Genomic DNA, 20,159 nt, shown 5'->3' with positions numbered 1-20,159 from the left:
GAGGCTCACACTGTTGTCAGTCAAATCACATAGCTGGTGGAAATCAGCAAAGTACATGAGCAATTTATATTCAACAGACTTCCCTTAACCTTAAATTCTGAGATGATAAGAGAAAATCCAAAATTAATCAAAAAAAAATTTAGCCTCTCTTCTTATCAGGAGGCAAGTGACTCACAAAATGGCATTATCTAGTAGGGCTCCTGTCAAAACTCCAGGTTCCGATATCAACACCGCGACCTTAGGGCCCAACTCATGCAGTGCAGTTGTACCTAACCAAGCCCTGCACCATTAGTTTGGCACAAATGCCAGCAACATTATTTTTCTGTTTCTCTGATGAAGCCATGTGTTCTGCAGAGATCACAGAATGGGCAGTCAAAGACCTGAGTCCTACTTACCTGCATCTTGTGACAATCTCACTGTTCAGCCTGAGTAGAAACCTAACTTCTCTGGACTTCAGTTTTCCTCACATTAAAGATGGAGATTATGTGCACATTTCCTGTTTCATGACTCTGGACCCCCTAACCCTGACCTTTCACTCTCCAAGGCCTCCAGCTATTTTCCCATCCAAACTGGACAGCAGAGATGGGTCATTCACCATGCCTAAAGGACTGTCATCCATATCCTTTTGCCACACTTGCAAAAGAAACATTTTTACACTATTAATAATTATAATAAAGAAAGGTCTAGAAATAAGTGGAACCAGCCTTAAATAAATTAGACATTATGGAATTGTCCTCAATACTTAGGACTTAATTATTTTTAATTACACTCTGATGGAGATGCAGTAATGGCAAGTAGAAAATAATTATGAAGGGGAAAAAGTAGATAAAACAGTATCTATGGGTTTGGTTTGTGTGTGTGTGTATAAAGAAAAATATATATTTCTTTTTGAATGTATATGTGCATGCGCACACAAAAACACACAAGTGAAAACCAGAAAGACATACCACAAAATGTTAAAATATTTCATCTTTGAATGGTAGGTAAATCGTTTTCATTTTCTTCCTGTGTGCATCATTTTCTAAATTTATCAAATGAACATGTATTATGCTTGTAATAAGAAAAAAAAAGTGTGTGCGTGTGTGTGTGGTGGGGAAAAAAAGAGTAAGAACTCTAAAGAGCACCAGACAGACGGATAGCTGACATTTGACTAACTCCCACATCATCTGACCATTACTTGAGTTATTTTCCTGTATAACTCAACCGTTCTCATCTTTTCTGGACTAGAGTAGGAGACTCATATAGAGTAAGAAAAGACAGTTTGCCTTTACACTGTATTAAGAATCTTGGAACAAGAACTGCGGAAGGTCACAAGATTATCTAACTTATTCTGAAGAACAGTCTATACTCATAGACTTTTGAGAATGAGTTGGCCTTTAGCATCTGACACAATAACTATTTAAGTCTCAGTTAAACTCATTCAAATGACACCACTGACCGCTCAACAGAACATTCACTGCAAGAGCCAGCAGGGGTAGTGGGCATTAAAGACAGAAAGACCCAGACTGAATTCCAACTGAGCCACTCATTTAGCTGTGTGACTGTGTGCTTTAGTTTTCTCATCTACAAAATGAGAATTTGTTCACAAGTTATAGTGGGGTCACAAGCTATAGTGAGAATTTGAGATAATGCAAATGAAGTAACAATCACATCTGCTTTCAACAACTCCCTTGGGAATACTTGCCATGCATTACTGAGCACCTGCTAGAGGCTCAGCACTTTTCATACCGGGTCACTTACAGCCCACACTGGCAATGCTGGATTAGGATGATATAAAAGACTAGTTGATAGGGGAGGGAAAAGGCAGCCAATCTATACAGGGCCACAACCCGCTTTGGCCTAAACAGCACTTGGCTCCAGCCATCCAAGTGAATTTGAGACTCACAGGCTGAGGAAAGGTATTCCATCACTGCTTTGATAAAACAGTAGGCCCTATAAATACCAGAGTGATCTGAGCAGTGAATAAAAAAGTATCTGCAAAGTCCCCTTGAGGGAATGGTGAGAAAGGGGGAAAATTCAGCTTCTTCAAGTAGAGAATTCTTGATATCCTCATAAGCAGTGGGGGCAGCCAAAGCAATAGACTGGGCCCCAATCTTGGAGTTTGTTCATATGAAACTTAACCCCACAAAGGATAGGCTAAGCCTACTTAAAATTAGGCCTAAGAGTCACCCCCAAGAGAACCTCTTTTGTTGCTCAGATGTGGCCTCTCTCTCTCTCTCAGCCAACATGACAAGCAAACACACTGTCCTCCCCTTCTCTACGTGGAACATGACTCCCAGGGGTGTGGACCTTCCTGGCAACATGGGACAGAGATCCTAGAATGAACTAGGACTCAGCATCAAGCGAGTGAGAAAACCTTCTTGACCAAAAGGGGAAAGAGCAAAATGAGACAAAATAAAGTATCAATAGCTGAGAGATTCCAAACAGAGTTGAGAGGTTATCCTAGAGGTTATTCTTACACATTATACAGATATCACCTTTTTAGTTAAGATGTAATGGAGAGGCTGGAGAGAACTGCCTGAAAATGTAGAACTGTGTTCCGGTAGCCATGTTTCTTGAAGATGATTGCATAATGATAGAGCTTTCACAATGTGACTATGTGATTGTGAAAACCTTGTGTCTGATGCTCCTTTTATCTACCTTACTGACAGATGAGTAAAACATATGGATTAGAAATAAATAAATAATGGGGGGGGGGGGGAAGTAGGCAGACCTCTTCAGGCATTTCTTCAGCATCTCTCCCCAAAGTAAACATTCTTTCAAACAGAACAGATACTGTTGTTTTATGGAGTGTTCTATCAGAAACAAATCCATATTATGCCAAGTATCCAGAGCAGCTCTAACTCCAGGTCACAGGTTGCCTGTTTCAGAGGGCCAAAGGAGGTAACAGGTTCTCATTCACATTTGCTCAGGATCTAATCACTTGGAGTACAATGTTTATACTCTATCTCTGGTAATGAAGTTGGTGGGTGCAATTAAAACATTTCCTGTAAGAAGCCTGATCAAAGGTTTGTGACCTGAATTAACGCAAGTTACTGGGACAACTTTGACCCACAAGAGAGTTTTTTTTTTCTCTGTTCAAATTGGTAGCCATTTTTAGATCAGAGAAGGTGAGGACACGCTTTCTGGCTCAGTCACAAACCTCTGAGCACCACCCATTTCATAAGCATTCCCTCAAGAACACCCCTCAAGTCTCATTTACAGTCAGTTTAAATAGGAACAGCTGTACCGGTTGTTAAAATATTGAAACATGACTGAATCAGTTGATAATAAGCCCCTTGTGTAGTACTTTCCCATGATAATGCAAATAAAGAGCTATGCATGGCTTCACAAAGGACTCCTATTCCCAGAGGAATCACCTGTATCTGAGTTCCGATCCCATGCCTGTGGCTAAATAGTTTGAGTAACACCCCTGCTCACAACCCAAAAATTCCGGAGCCTGGAGGCGGATTAAGTGTCTCTCCATTGCACCTTCCAATTTTACCTCTATTTCTATTAAAAATTATAGCTATTATGACATACATGCTATTAGAACCCCTTACAGCTTCTTGCTATCATCTACCCATCTACTGGTATCTCCTCTTCATTTGTTAACTTAGCACCTGCCTGTCTTCCTTTCCAATCTTACACTTGTCTTCCTTCCTGTTGTCTTCTAGGGCAGTCTCCAATTCTTCAACCACCTCGCCTCCAACAATCATTTGGGGGCAGGGGGGGGCAGGACCTATGTCAGGCATGCACTCTCATGGTCACAGCCCTTGGTTTTGGCATTATAAGTATTTGTTCCAGCTCTAAGACTTCAACTTCAAGCTCCCCATCCTGTGAGTACTACCTACTCTTTTTCCAGCTCCTGTACATAGGTATTTCCATTCCAACATCCCTTTGGCATTTACTGGCTCTCCAATCCATTGACCCTATTCTATGACCCTATTCTATTATTTTCCACTATCAATCACACTCTCACTTCCTTTCCTGGCTAGCCTAGGATAAATGTCCATCATTATAATTTCCCTCCTGCAAGTACCCTTAACTTCCTTGCTAAAAATCCCCATTATGTAATACCCAAATTTAAATCCAACTATCTGCCTGTTCAAATACCTCCACCCAAGCAGATGAAGAAAATGCCTGGAGAAAATTGCACTACTATGTTGAATGGTCTCAATTTAAATTCATGGCCACATATCTCTAATGGGCAATATGCATGCCCAGCAATCTTAGGATATTTCCACTGGATGTATGAAAATGACTGCATTAGTTTGCTAAAGTTGCCAGAATGCAATATACCAGAAATGGAACAGCTTTTAGAAAGGGAAGTTATTAAGTCACAAGTTTACAGTTCTAAGGCCATGAAAATGTCCAAATTAAGGCATCCAGGGAAAGATAACTTAGCTCAAGAAAGGCCAATGAACACGCAACATCTCTGAGAGCTGGAAAGGCATGTGTGGCTAGGAAGGTATCTGCTGGGGTCCTTTCAAACAGCTTCTCCAGGGGCGTTTTTTTCTTCATCTTCAAACATCTGGGTCTTGTGTTGGCTCTAAAGCTCTTCCAAAATGGTTCCCTCTAAGGGGCTCCAGCAAGCAACCCCACCTTGAATGGATGGAGACAACATCTCCAGGAAACCACCTGTTCTGGTTTGCTAGCTGCCGGAATGCAACACACCAGAGATGGATTGGCTTTTAATAAAAGGGAATTTATTTTGTTAGTTCTTCAGAGGAAAGGTAGCTAACTTTCCACTGAGGTTCTTTCTTACGTGGAAGGCACAGGATGGTCTCTGCTGGTCTTCTCTCCAGGCCCCTGGGTTCCAACAACTTTCCCCAGGGTGACTTCTTTCTGCATCTCCAAAGGCCTGGGCTGAGCTGCTAGTGCTGAGATGAGGAATGCCGAGCTGCTTAGGCTGTGTTACATTGCGCTCTCTCATTGAAGCACCAGCCAATTAAGTCAAATGTCACTCATTGCAGCAGACACGCCTCCTAGCCAACTGCAGATGTAATTGGCAACAGATGAGGTTCACGTACGGTTGGCTTATGTCCGCAGCAACAAGACTAGGTATGCTCACCTGGCCAAGTTGACAACTGAATCTAACTAACACACCACCTAATCAAAAGGTCCCACCCACAACTGAGTGCATCGCATTTCCATGGAAACAATAGAATGATCCCACCCAGTAATACTCAATCAGAGTTAAAGAACATGGCTTTTCTGGGATATGTAACAGTTTCAAACCAGCACACTATCTTTTCAAATCTCCTCTATTCTTACCTGCTTCACCCTTCTCCTCCCCATCATCATACTCCATTTGAGGGGGGAAAAAATGATCAGATAAGAACTCCTTTATCTTTTCACTACCTATATTATGATCTACTAGCCCCACACCCATTCTTTTCGCTCTCCTTCCTTTTACTAGGAATGAAATGCTTCTGTCCTTAGCAAAGGCCAACTCTTACATTTGTGCCCTGGATCTCCTCCCTTTGTGGCCCTTCAGGAATTTTACTTCTTCAATTATCCATCACTCTCTCCTTCACCATTTCTCCTCTCTACTTAATCATTCTATCTGCAAAAAAAAAAATGTATACTATTACCCTGTAGCTCAATATTCCTTTCCAACTACGGCTCCATTTCTCTGGTTTACCTCGCAACAAAATTTCTTGAATGAGTTATCCATAAGCATGGTCTCCACATTCACAACTCAATCCAAAAACCTTTGTCCTGGCTTCTCCACTTAAATTCTCTATGTCAGTTTGTCAAAATCACAAATGACCTCATTTCAGCAAATGCAATAGTCACTTCTCTAAAATTAACTTGCTCCATTTGGCAAGATTTTACACAGTAAATCCATTTCCTTAAATCATTTTGAACTCTAAACTTCAGGGATATCACACTATGACAGTTTGAAACTGTCATGTCCCCCAGAAAAGCCATGTTCTTAAACTTCATTCAAGATTGCTGGGTGGGATCTACTTTATTGTTTCCATGGAGATGTGACCCACCCAAATGTGGGTGGAAACTTTTGATTAGTTTGTTTCCATGAAGATGCATCTCCACCCATTCAAGGTGGGATTCTTTACTGGAATCCTTTAAGAGGGAATTGTTAGGCAGAACCTCTTCCCCTGATGATGTGAACAACACCTAGCAAATATCCCAAGAAGTTTCCCCTACCCATGATTTCCAGGAAAGCCACTGAACCCACCCCAGCCCACACTCTCTTGCCCTGGGCAGCTGCAATCTTGAGATAAGTTCCCTTTACCCAATATCCACCCTCAGGCAGCAGCAACCCTGCAAGGACAATGGCGACATTTGAATTTTAAACCTCCCCAATGAAACACTGCCAAATTCCCGCATACCACCTTCTAAACCAACCAATGAGAATGTGCCAATTTCCCACATCAGAATTAGACAATGAAAATCCATGACTTCCTTTTCCTATTTCCCACCAACCATCCTATATGATCGGTACCCCTACCCCTGCTCGGGGCTGTCTCCATCTTAGGCTTCAGCCTGCCTGCTCAAAGCCTCATAATAAAGCTCCTTTGAAGGAGTGTTGGTCTCTTCTGTTCCCTCCCAATCAAAAAACCTATCAGGAACCATTTTTGGAAAAGCTTTAGTATTGACAGAGCCCATACAGCCAGAGACCTTTGGAGATGCAAAAGGAAAATGCCCCCAGGGAAGCCCTATGAAATGAGAGAGAGCTAGCAGATGTCACCATGTGCCTTACAATTTGACAGAGGTGTCCAGAAGCCAAAGACCCCAGCAGACCCAGCCACATGCCTTCCCAGCTGACAGAGCAGTTCTGGACCCACCAGCCTTTCTTGAATGATGGTAACCTCTTTTTGGTACCTTAATTTGGACACTTTCATGGCCTTAGAACTGAAAAATTGTAACTTAAACTTCCTTTTAAAAGCCATTCCATCTCTGGTATATTGCACTTTGGCAGTTTTAACAAAGTAAAACATACTCTAATGGTTTCCTTCCTATTCCACTGGCAACTAACTCCTCCTTTCCTTCTAAACAATACAGTGCACCAATGACCCCCTTCACTATCTTTTACATTCTCTCTAGATAACCCCAATCAGTATCACATACAATCTGTATGCAAGTAACTCCCATATATTCAGCAAAAACTGTCACAGAATCTCCAAACTCCATTTATCCAGTTGTCTACTTGATACCTCAGAGAGGCCTCCTCAAACCATGCAAATCCAAAATAGTCATATAGTTCTCATTAACTCAAATTTCTCCTCTATTTAATCATTATGTTGCACACACACACCATACACACACACACTAGAAAATAAACTCTACAAGAACAAAGACTGTATCTCTTTTGTTCACTACTACTCAGTGGTTGATTATTTAATGAATGAGTAACTGTTGGTATTCTAGTTTGCTAGCTGCCAGAATGCAATATACCAGAAATGGAATGGGAATTTAATAAGTTGCTAGTTTACAGTTCTAAGGCTGAGAAAATCTACCAATTACAACAAGTCTATAGAAATGTCCAATCAAAGGCATCCAGGGAAAGATACCTTGGTTCAAGAAGGCTGATGAATTTCAGGGTTTCTCTCTCAAGTGAGAAGGCACATGGCGAACACAGTCAGGGCTTCTCTCCCATCTGGAAAGGCATATGGTGTACACAGTCTGAGTTCCTCTCTCATCTGGAAGGGCACATGGCGAACATGGCATCATCTGCTAGCTTCTTCTCCTGGCTTCCTATTTCATGAAGCTCCCTGGGAGGTATTTTCCTTCTTTATCTCCAACGGTCACTGGCTGGTGGACTCTGTTTCTCATGGCTACATCATTCTGTTCTGCTCTCTCTGAATCTCTCTCATTCTCCAAAATGTTCTCTCTTTTATAGGACACCAGAAACTTATCAAGACCTACCCAAATGGGTGGAGACATGTCATCACCTAATCCAGCTTAACAACCACTCTTGACTAAATCACATCATCCAGGGAGATGATCTGATTACAGTTTCAAACATACAGTATTGAATAGGGATTATTCTACCTTTATGAAATGGGATTTTGATTACTACATGGCTTTTCTAGGAGACATACATCCTTTCAAACCAGCACATTCCACCCTCTGGACCCTAAAAAATACATGTTTTTCCCATACACAAAATACATTCATTCCATAACAATATCAGAGAAATTTAAAGCATTTCAGTAACAATCAAATGCAATCTCAAAGTTAATTACAAGCATGATCTGTCCTAAGGAAAAATTCTCTTCTGGCTCTGGACCTATAAAAACTCAAAATAAGTTATTTGCTGCCAACATACAAAGGAGGAACAGTCACAGGGTACATATACATATTTCTATAGGGAGGAAAGAACACAGAGGTCACTGGATACATACAGCTTCAAAAACCCGAAGGGCAAAGTCCATTAGATTTCAAAGTCTGAGAATCATTTATCCTCGGGGCTTCAGAAAGTGGCAGTCCCACCCTCTCCAAGGGTCTACACAGAAGCCTGCCTCTCTCCAAACGCAAACTTGGGGGACATTACGGAGACCACCTTTTTCTCAGCTGTACCCTCTCCAAGTATTGGGGCTACACCTGGGCTCTCTGCTATCTTCAGGGCACACACTCAACCCTACCATGTGGCTGCAGCCAGGCTCTCCCCAAATCCCAAGGAATGTACTTCAACCTCTCCAAGGTCTGAAGTGGCATGACTCTTCCACTGCAACCAGGTGAAAGGCCCATTCTCTGCCTCTGGGGCAAACTCACCCTCTCCAGGGGCTTGGGTGAGTCAGCTCTCCTGGTCCGAAGGGTCTTGACTTCAGACCTCAGTCTCCATGGTTGTGCCTCTGAAGTTATTTTTCCTCCAGTGTGTCCTTTCTCTGTCCCTCTCAGTCCCGACTGGCAGTGGTTCTCTTTATATAGATCCCACAACACTCTCGCTGTTTTCTATGCAGTAGCCTTAGATTATGCCCATCAGACATACGGACTTTCCACAAATCCTTCCTAGATAACTCCATATCCGAGCCTGGCTTTCTCTGAAATGGCTGACTGGTTCCGCATTTGGTTAAATCCTCACACAGGGCACTATTCTCTGCGGTCTCCTTTTCTGGAGGGCCAGAATTTTCCAGGACATCAATTTCTGGTTTCCTTGTACTCAAGAGTTCAGTTTTCAGCTTCTCTCCCACCTGTTGCATTTCACTATAAGCTGTGAGAAGAAACCAGGCTGCACTTTAAACATTTAATTTGGAGAGCTCTTCTGCTAAATATCCAAGTTCATGGCTTTTAAAATCTACCTCCCAGCCAAACTCACTGGTCAATTTTGCCAGATTATCTGCCATTTTAAAACAAGGCTCGTCTTCCTTCCAGTCTGAAATAATAAATGCCTCATTCTGTCTAGAGCTTCATCACAGATAGCTTTAGAGTCCACATTTCTACCAACAGTCTCTTCAAAGGATTTTAGGCCTTCTCTATCAAGCTTCTTACAACTCCTCCTAAATCTTCCCCTTATTCATTTAAAAAGCTGTTTCAACATGTTTGTTTTATGCAAACTGCAGCAGCACCCACTCTCCAGTACCAAAATCTGTTCTAGTTTGCTAGCTGGTGGAATGCAATATACCAGAAATGGAATGGCTTTTAAAAAGGGGGATTTAATAAGTTGCTAATTTACAGTTCTAAGGCCGAGAAAATCTCCCAATTACAACAAGTCTATAGAAATGTCCAATCAAAGGCATCCAGGGAAAGATACCTTGGTTCAAGAAGGCTGATGAAGTTCAGGGTTTCTCTCTCAAGTGAGAAGGCACATAGTGAACACAGTCAGGGTTTCTCACCTATCTGGAAAGGCATATGATGAACAGTTGGGGACGGTAAGAAAAAATAAAAACGAGAAGGTGACCCTCTTCTGGATTGTGGCATAAAGTAGATGTCATTTTTGAGAACAGAAACAGAATTGAGGTGTGAGAGATGGGCATAATAGGAGAAGGGAGAGATGATAAGGAGTCCTGTCTGGTCTATGAGATACCTAAGAGGACAAGACAAGTAGATATTCTGAACTCAGTGAAGAAATCTGGTCTGGATGTGAATTTGGGAATCACTGAAATCAGGGATATGGATGAATTTGGTACAAGAGAGCACCTACAGTGAGAAGACCGTGAACTAAGGACAGACCCTGGGAACACCAATATTAAGGGACAGGTATAGAAAGAAGGGACTGCACGGAGACCAATAAGGACTAGTGCAAAAAAAAAGTACAACTAGTCACAGTAGACTAGTGAAAACTCAGTTTCATGGAGGGGATGACCAAAATCACAGAAATTTCAAGTCAGAAGTTCCTATTGATTTGCTAGTTGGAAGGGCACCAATAATCATAACAAACTCAGATTCATCTGTAGTGGAAGCCAGATTTCCAACAATCATGGAGTGAATAGAAGATAAAGAAGTAGAAAAACTAAGTATAAACTATAGTTTCAAGAAGCTCAGCTTGAAGGAAAGGAGAAATTGAACATGTAGCTAGAGGAAAGTGGAAGGTGAGGAAGAGTTTTGTTTTTTTCCTGGTTTGCTTGTTTTTGTAATGAGAAAATCTTCAGCATTCCTATAAATTTTTGAAAATGCAAGTGAACATGAAGAAATGTAACCAAGTACAGTACCTAATGGGATAGGTTATCAGGGTATTGGAGAACTTTGTATAACTCTGTGTTTTGGGCTTGGAAGTTAATGAATGAGTTGATGAATTCAAATACAAGAAAATGTGGAAGGAGGAAAAAGTATTAAGAGCTGACACGGTATCTCTGTTTTCTCAGTGTAATAAGATGCAAGGACATTTCAAAAGAGACTGCTAACTCTTCACAGAAAAACCCATTTCCTCTTCTTCCTGGACTCCCAGCTAGACTACCTTGGTCTGTTCACCCTTGTGGATAGTGTGACTCAGCAACTGATTTCTGGTCAATGGTTGTGAGTGAAGGCGAGATATTCATTTCAAGACTAAGCTTCCAGAAAATTTGGTATGCTCCTTCCTTTTTGCCACCCATTAGCTGGATTCAGTTGAAAACTAAAGGACGGCAGAACCACAAAATGGAAGGATCCAGGGTACTTGAATCAGCAGGCAGAGAAAAAAACTGAGTCATACCAACGAGGACTATGACATGAGCAAGAAATAAACTTCTATTATGTTTGACTGCTGATCTATTTTTGAATTTTTCTGTTATAATAGTTTAGTTGCCCTAACCACTACAAACATCTTCTGATAAAGAAATAGAGTAAAAGAAAATGCAGAAGATATGGAAAAACTATAGCAAGAAATGGGGAAAATCGTCTCTAGACAGGCAAAGGAACTGCCATGTGACAAAGGCTATGGAACATAAATTTGTATGTAACTACAATTTGCATGGTTGTTTACATTTTCCCTGTAGCATTCAGCAACCCAGGTATAGGAATGGAAAAACAGATAGATACGAAGTTACTAAGAGAATTTTAACAATGCCATGGATTCCCAGAAGCCAAAACAGAAGGAGTTTTGTTCTCCTTCTGTTTTAGCATCAACACAGGTGGAAACTATTGTATGACAGGGTAAATGTGCATTAAGAAGCAAAGTTCAAAAAGTTGGGCATGGAAATCCAAAGTAGAGAAAAGCAGAAAATACAATACAGAAAGAGGAGTGGCAATACCTCTTGATTCTATTATTTCTTGACAAAGTTTTCAAGGAAGTTTGTTATACCAGAAAATAACTGTGTGGTTTTGGTTGAGTCATTGAACTTCTCTGGACCTCTGTTTCCCCATCTTTAGAGGAGGGTATAGTCTGTATATATGAGGCAAAATACTTAGCACAGCCTAGAAAATGGCAATTGTTCAATAAATGACAGCAGCCATCATTATTACCTATTATTAATAACAAAAAGACAGGATTGGGTTAGAGCTTTACACCCCTTTCTATTTTAAAATTCTGTGAATCTGGGTGGGCCACAGTGGCTCAGCAGGCAAGAATGCTTGCCTGCCATGCCAGAGGACCCGGGTTCCCGGGGCCTGCCCATGCAAAAAATAAAAATAAAAAAAAATTCTGTGAATCTGCATTTTTTTTTCATTATTTAGTGTGAGCTGGGAACATGGAAAGGGTTTTGAATATTAGCAAACATAATGCAAGAAAAAGCAAAAATACACTTGTCATACTAGATCCTAGGAGCACAAGCCTGAAGGAAGAGTCAAGGAATGCTGCATCCCCCTGATGTGAATGTTAAGTCTGGAGAGGCAGAGAAAAAGGAAATCCCGAACTCAGAAGACAGAAAGAAAGTGAGGCCCAGGTCCAGGGTGGGTGGGACAGAACGCTTTGGCCAAGATCAGCTTCCCGTTAGGCAGGGAAGTATCACAAAACATTGCGAGCTTTTTATGGGCTTTAAATTCATGCTACCCGGCCGCCTCATTTTACAGAGAAGGAATCTAAAAGGTATAAGAGACCTGCCAAAGTCACACCTCATTCTCTATCACGTGACTTCGGTGATGCTCATTAGTGACCACTGCTCCTCCAACCCAGCCCTGGACATAAACAGACCCCAGGGTTTCGTCTGCTTAGAATCCAGAAAGCTTTGTCACAGGTGACAAGATAATTTTATCAATCATCTCGATAAAAATTAATTTTCCAGATTATTTCTTAACAGTTGCATTAGGTGAAAAGGTTGGGGAGAAGGGACAAGAGTAAAGAGAAGGGAGCCCTTGGTGGATGTTGAGTGAAGACTCCTCATTTAGATTTCCTCCAGATATTGCTTTTTTTTTTTTTTTTTTAGCATCAGTTCACATGCAGTGATTTTCTCCCACTCCCCCACCCCCAAATATCCTTTGGATATTAATACTGCCAAATGTGTGGGGAGGAAGGGGAGGCCAGGAAAAAATTAAGCTTAAAATATCCAGCTTAACTAATTATCTGAAATGCATCTGCTTCTGTGTACTCTGTTGTCCAATCACACCCAACCCATTCCTATCACTTATTTCTTGAGTAATGAAGGGATGAATGAATTAGGAGGCACTCATTCATTTAAAAACTATTTACTAGGAGTCAAACACGTGCAAGGCACTTGAGTTAGGCATGTGGAGTCCATAAAATTGTGTGAGATCCAGCCCCTGCCCTGCACGATCTTCTGCAGGAAAGGAAATGATGGATGTTTCCAAATAATTCCAATAGGCAGGAGTGAAGACGAGGCTGTTGAGTGGAATAAAAACAGTTTAAGAAGTGTGGAAATACTTCTGACTGGGGCACTGTGGATAAGTGTCATGAAACTGGTAGCAAATCATCGGGGCCTTTGGAACTGGAAGGGTTTCAAGATGGAGAAGTAAATGGAATAACATTAACATAGGCGCAGCAGTAGGAATAACAGCTATTTAAGGAATTCTAAGTCATCCTATTTGGCTAGGTCACATAGAAGATAAGGGCAGAACCTTAGTATGAGGGCAAGCTTGGGGAGGTCCATGAATTCCATGATAAAGACCTGGAACATGATTCAATAAACAGAGTGACCCCATAGAAGGGTGGAGGAAAGGGACATGATCAAGCAATGTTGGCTTTGCCACAATGAAATAAAACATTCTTTATTTGGATTAAATAAAAGGAAAACCATTTTTTGAGAACCTAGGACCCTGACTTATATTGTTTTCATCACATTTGAAACAGTTAGAAATATATTGCATTTTACTGGAATAATAATGCTGTAATTTTCCCTCAATGTTCCCCTCAAACATCAACTTTTGTTGCTTTTATATATATGACCACCAAAACATTCCACTAGGCCTTACTGGTCATTATGGGAATTTCAGGCAAGTACCAAAGTCTTCTGTGTTTCACACCCCCTCCCCACTGCCTCATCACCAAACCATACTCTGAGGCCATCTCATTTGATAGTAGTGTCCTCCAGAAATCTCATTTTCAGAAAACATCCTATCTGTCATCATTTGTGGGGTTTGGTTCTTGCCCCCATCCCCGGTATATTCAAATCCTTTACAGAAGGATATAGTAAATAACCAAAAATGAAATTCCAGAGGCTATATCATTATTTAAAGAAATGAGGCTTCAATAAATCAAAATTGAACAAGGTCACTCTTCTAAAAAAAAGTACTTTCACCCTAATAGCACCTCACTATTAAAAAATAAAGTATACTAGTAATAATTTCATTTTGTCTGAATAATCAAAAGATATTTCCGATAATATTTTTAAATTTTGTTAATATATATTTCATACTAAAATTTTACTTGGGAAGCATGTTGGTTGAAATGTGTATCCCCCCCAAAATCCACGTTATAATCTGCATTCCTGTGGGTATGAACCATAAGATCTCTTGAAGATGTTATTTTTAGTTAAGGTATGGCCCAAATTAATGAGGTTCAGTCTTCATCCAGATTACTGGAGTTCTTTATAAAAGGAATAAGTTCAGTAACAATGAGAGAAAACCACAGGAACAGAAAAGCCAGAAGCTGGAGGTCAAGGGAACCAGGAAGAGAAAGAAGAAGACATCGCCATGTGCGTTGCCATGTGACAGAAAAACCAACAACCTTAGGATCACCAGCAGCCAGCCCCAGAATGCCATGGTATTCAGAAAGCCTTGCCTTGTTGATACCTCAATTTTGGATCTTACCTAGCCTCAAAAGGGTGAGACAATAAATTTCCACTGTTAAAGCCAACCCACTCCGTGGTATTTGTTTTAATAAAAGGGAAACTGCATTGGGTTGCTAATGCTGCCAGAAGGCAATATACCAGAAAATGGAACAGCTTTTAAAAAGGGAATTTAATATGTTCCAAGTTGACAGTTCTAGTGCTGAGAAAATGTCCAAACTAAGGCAACAACAAGATATCACCTCCACTCAAGAAAGGCTGATGCCGTTTGGAATACCTCCGTCAGCTGGGAAGGCACGTGGATGGCACCTGCTGGTCCTGTGAGCCTGGGCTCCATTGCTTTCAGCCCCTGTTGCTTTCAGCCTCTCTTTCCTGTAGTGTGTTCCTCACTTGGCATCTGTGGGCCTTCACTTAGCTCCTTCGGGACACAACTCTGGGTTTTAGCTTGCTTACCTTTCATGGGAAGGCACATGGTGACATCTGCTGCACCCTGCACCTCCAAACGTCTTAGTCCTGTGTTGTCTCTGTTAGCTCTGAAGCAACTGTTCTCCAAGCATCTGCATCTGCTTTTCCAAACATCTGTATCTGCATCTGCAACTGAGGTTTCTCCAAAGTGTTTCCCCTTTTAAAGGACTCCAGCAAACCAATCAAGATCCATCTTGAATGGGTGGAGTCACATCTCCATCATTATAATCAAAAGGTCACACCCAAAATTGGGCATGTCATATCTCCACGAAGATAATCTAATCAAAAGTTTCAGCCCCGTAATATTGAATCAGGATTAAAAGAAATGGCTGTCCCCATAAAATTGTGTTAGGATTATAACATGGCTTTTCTGGATGTACATAACAGCTTCAAACTAGCACAGACACTAAGACAGGAGGGGTAAAATCTATTAGCTAATTTTTTCCCACTATTTTAGTGAATTAATAATAGAACCTCAGAGTGAACTAATTAAAGTCAGAAACCATAAATAAATCAGAAATACGGTTTTAAATGAATCAATATAATAACCACAACTGAAAAATGGAAAACAAAAGCGCAGATATCATATAGATGTAAACACACATCCCAAAGAACCAGTAAGAACCTCCAACAAAAAATGAAAGTCCTGGAAAAACAAGCAATAAATACTTTGGCCTCGATCATGTCAGGAAACAAAATCTGAATTCTGGACAACCTCTAACCTCAAGCATTATCTAAATAGCCTCAGAAAATCACAATTTCCTCTTGCTTCCTTTTTCTTAAATGCTCCTGAGATGGATCCCTAGCTACTCTAAAGTTGAGATTTCCTGGCTTGCAGCCACTTTGGCCCTTATCTCTCTCAACTGAGGTTGAATCTCATCATCTCTCCATTCTAGATTTCTTTCACCCATCACATCAACCATTCTAAAACAAGTAAATGTAAAACATGACCTTTATTAGTTTCTTCTTCCCCTATGACATAACTTCCAGATTTTCTCCTTATCACAAAGGTGATGATTCATGTTGGAATTACCTCAATATTCTGATGAGCAACTTGCTGGTTTTGAAGGATTATGTATCCTAGAAAAACCATGTTTTAATCCTGATCCATCTTGATGGAGCAGCCATTTATTTTAATCCCTATTCATTACTGTAGATTGGAAGCATGATTAGATTATCTCCACAGAGATGTGGCCTACCTAATTGTGGGTGGTAACTTCTGATTAGATGATTTCCATGGAGGCATGTCTCCACCCATTGAAGGTGGGTTTGCTATTGGAGTCCTTTAAGAGGAAATCATTTTGGAAAAACCTTTAGAGCAAAGAACCACAAAAACCATGACAGCCCACACAGCCAGAGATCTTTGGAGATGAAGAAGGAAAATGTCACTGGGGGAGCTTCATGAAGCAAGAAACCAGAAGAAAAATCTAGCAGACATTACCATGTCCATCATGTGCCTTTTCAGTTGAGAGAGAAACCTTGAACTTCACTGGCCTTCTTGAACCAAGATATCTTTCCCTGGATGCCTTACATTGGACATTTCTATAGCCTTGCTTTAATTTGAACATTATCATGGGCTTTGCAACTTAATAAATTCCCCCTTTTAAAAGCTGTTCCATTTCTGGTTTATCCCATTCTGGCAGCTAGCAATCTAGACCAGCAACTAAAACTTATTTTGATAATACCTCCTCAGTTTTAATCATTCTTTCCTCTCTCCTAAGATAACAATACTGAAATTAACCCAGTTGTGGTGGGTCCCTACCCTAATGACCAGTAATTTTTCCTTGATACTTCAGATGAAAAATACAACCCATAGTGCACAACTGGATAAGTTATGGGCAGGCAGAGACTTCCATTACCATCTGACGCATTTTTTAAACAAATGTGTTAAAAGTGGAAGAATGAGGAATTACATTTTTTAACTCCAATCCTGGGCTTTAAAACTTCAGAGCTATATTAAAAAACATTATTTAGTATACATACAAAATTTTACTTAAGATTTCTAATATACTTTTACACCTAAGATTCATCTTTTTAAGTACAGGATTATTCTGGCTCTCTAATTCACTGAAGTACAAAATAGTGAACATTCTTCAAAGATGGTTCCTTTTGCTGTAATCTTCAAGAAACTTTAAATCTGTTACTGAAGTGACACTCCTTTCACCACAAAACTATCTCTATTTAAACCTGTAACCAAGAAATTAAGATTCAACTAATAATTATGATGACTGAATCATTATATAGATGCCTTTTCCTTACTTTCTAGTACACTGTAAAATAACCAAAAGGAAATATCTGAAATTACTGAACTGTAATCCAGCTGCCTTGATCTTTAATGATTGTTTAACTATATAACCTTTATCATGTGAATGTGAAAACCTCATTATTGGCCTCCACTTGTATTCCTTTATCCTGTTTTACAATTTCAGAGTTTTATGATAACAAAGTCAACCCTTAATGTTCATTAATGAAGGAACTTGAGTCAGCTCAGAACTAACCCTCCCCAATTACTAGACTGTCTTACTAGCCCAAGCTACACCTAACCAAAATTTGCCCACTTGACAAGCACAGTAGCTTAAATTTTAACTGTAAGTGACCTATACCTCATTATAATACTAAAAACTACACCCTTCATCATAGGGTACCATTTTCTTGCATAGGTTCTGTGACTAAGCATGTAATCGACGTACATGTGCTTAATAGATCATCTTTAACTCATCATCTCAAGCCACTGTGCTCATTATCCTAAAGCTTGCCCATCTTTTGATACTATAAAGTCAGAGTTTTTACAGTTCGGGGAGACAGATTTTAGGCCGACAGACTATTCAGATCTCCTTGCTTCCCCTGCCAATAAACTCTTTCTCTCTTTGAAACCCTGGGGTCATAGATTAGCTATTATCGCATTGGGCAGAGACCCTGTATTTGATCAGTATCAATCCTATCTCTCTTCTCCATAAACACAAAAGTGAAATCCAACATCCTACATCCTACAATTGGGTATATAATTATGCAAAATCTATGTTGGTCTCTAATTGTTTTACCTTGTTAAACTCAAAACTCTCAAAAGGAGGATAACCATACTTTTTATCTACCTGCTACACAAGCCTACAGAAAACTTCATTTAAGAAGCAAAGTGTTACACATGTTTGATGTATAGTGTTCTTTCTGAAGGTTGTTTCTGCATTTAGAACAACCCCATGAGTCTGGGTATTGACAATTAGAAAGAATCAAGTTTTGGAAAACTCAAAAGGAAGAATTATCACACTAAAAATGAAAGAAAAGAAATTAGATAATGATCCTGGAAATAGCCTCCTTTCTCTTACAACATTGTGGCCACTGACACCCCTCCCCAACATGCATCAAATTAATGGTGGGGAGGGTACTGGATAATTCATGGACAGCAAGCCAAAGGTGAATTATCTGGCTAACTGAATTCTTTAAACAATTCTGCTTTTAAATATAAGGAAAAAAGTAAGAAGGAAGGAACCTAATATTTGAAGCCTACAATTTGCTATGTACATACAGATATTTTGCATGTGTTATAGCATATATTATTATCCACATTTTACCAGTGAGAAAATTGGTGTTCAGTGAGTTTAGATAGCTCACTTTTTAAAGTCATATAGAGTAATCAGCAATATGAACAGGCATCCCCATATAGGGGAAAGTCTTTGGTTTTTCCTCTCACTATACTCAACTAGAGTCTGACCCACAGTTGAGTCACTCATTGAGAAAACATTTACTGAGTGTTCATTACAAGTCACCACTCTAGGGATCACAGACACAAAAGTATATAAGCAAGACCAAGCTGTATGCTCAGAGAACTTACCTTCTAGTAATGAAAGACAGAAAACAATCAAACAGGAATATTTCAGAGTTAGGATAATTTATCAATATGATTTACCCACAATGATAATCAAATCTTTTTAAATATTTATAATGAGGTTCAACAGCACAAAAACTAAACCGGGTGGTAAAACTTACTAACAGTTGGTAACACTGTGGCCCTGTCCATGGCATTGCATCTTTTAATAAATAAATCAGACATTAAGAAGAAAGTAGAGTTTTACTACTGCTAGAATTTCATTTCTCTATAAAATAAAGTAAGTGAGGTATCAGAATGGCTGGCACTAAAAAGGTGCTCAAATGCACAATTCCATCTTTTGTCCATATTCACTTATTCATTACTGTCTTGTTGAAGAGTTGGTTGGTAAAAACCAATGGAGTGGTGTAACTTGACATGATTTCCCCTTGAGAAACAGGGGAATTTCAACATCCACATCATAAGATTTCAGAGACTGCAAGTGGTATCCATTGGCCAATGGAATCTAGTTCTCAGAGGATGGCCAACAGAAAGAATAGGACTCAGAGTGGTTTGCCACACTCCAAAAAGAAGTGTCACATCTCTTTTTTTGTTTTTTTTCACATGGGCATGCACCGGGAACTTGGAACATACGCAAATACTAACAGTTTCTTTTAAGCAGTAGAGCCTGGCTTACCCACGTCCTTCCTTCAATTATTTACACAAGTATGTTCATTAAATTAGCTATTAGCTAAAAAGCTTTTTTAATGACCAATTTTATAACTGCCTCTATGATTTTTTATAATGTGTTGTGTAATTTGGTTTGGCCCGTGTCACTAAGACTTTGTGAGACTTTGTGTTTGCAAATTACTTTGCAACTCCTGAGGAAGACTGTTAATGAGAGTGAGCCCTCCTCCGCACACGGTGGAAGCCGGTCCAGAGACCATCCATCTGCTGAGAGCAGTACTTCATTCACCCGGCTCGCACATTCACGCCTCAATCTATTTTTGCACGTTGAAATTACTACGTGGGGGAGTGAAGGCTGTTTTAAGTTCATCAGTGTGTACACCTTACATTTCCTCCGAGAACGGGCGCACTCCAGCAGCTGACGTTCCCAAAGCAGCCTCAGCCCCCTTTCCCACCTTTGCTTCAGAAGACAGCAACAGTACTTATCACACAAGCGACATCCCCCAAACTAAAAGTAAACTTTTACCAGATACCAACCCCAACCCAGAAGTTAAGTGACTTTACGAAGGAGGCAAATGTATTACCGCCACCCACCCCCGAAAATGAAAAGTGTAAGCAGCTAAACCCTAGGCAAGCAGTCCATCTTCTGTTGTTGGAAA

At 40.2% G+C, this 20,159-nt stretch overlaps 1 protein-coding gene across 2 annotated transcripts in view; it reads right to left on the bottom strand.

Moving 5' to 3' along the window:
- GPD2 (glycerol-3-phosphate dehydrogenase 2) overlaps nt 1-20,159 on the bottom strand; it is a 152,397-nt gene that overhangs the window by 131,279 nt on the left and 959 nt on the right. The window lies entirely within an intron of this gene.

This window comes from Tamandua tetradactyla, chromosome 3 (genome assembly GCF_023851605.1).
Source record: "Tamandua tetradactyla isolate mTamTet1 chromosome 3, mTamTet1.pri, whole genome shotgun sequence".
Classification (NCBI taxonomy): domain Eukaryota; kingdom Metazoa; phylum Chordata; class Mammalia; order Pilosa; family Myrmecophagidae; genus Tamandua; species Tamandua tetradactyla.
The sequence above is the reverse complement of the archived record's forward strand: the minus strand, read 5'-3'. Positions and strand labels throughout refer to the sequence as shown.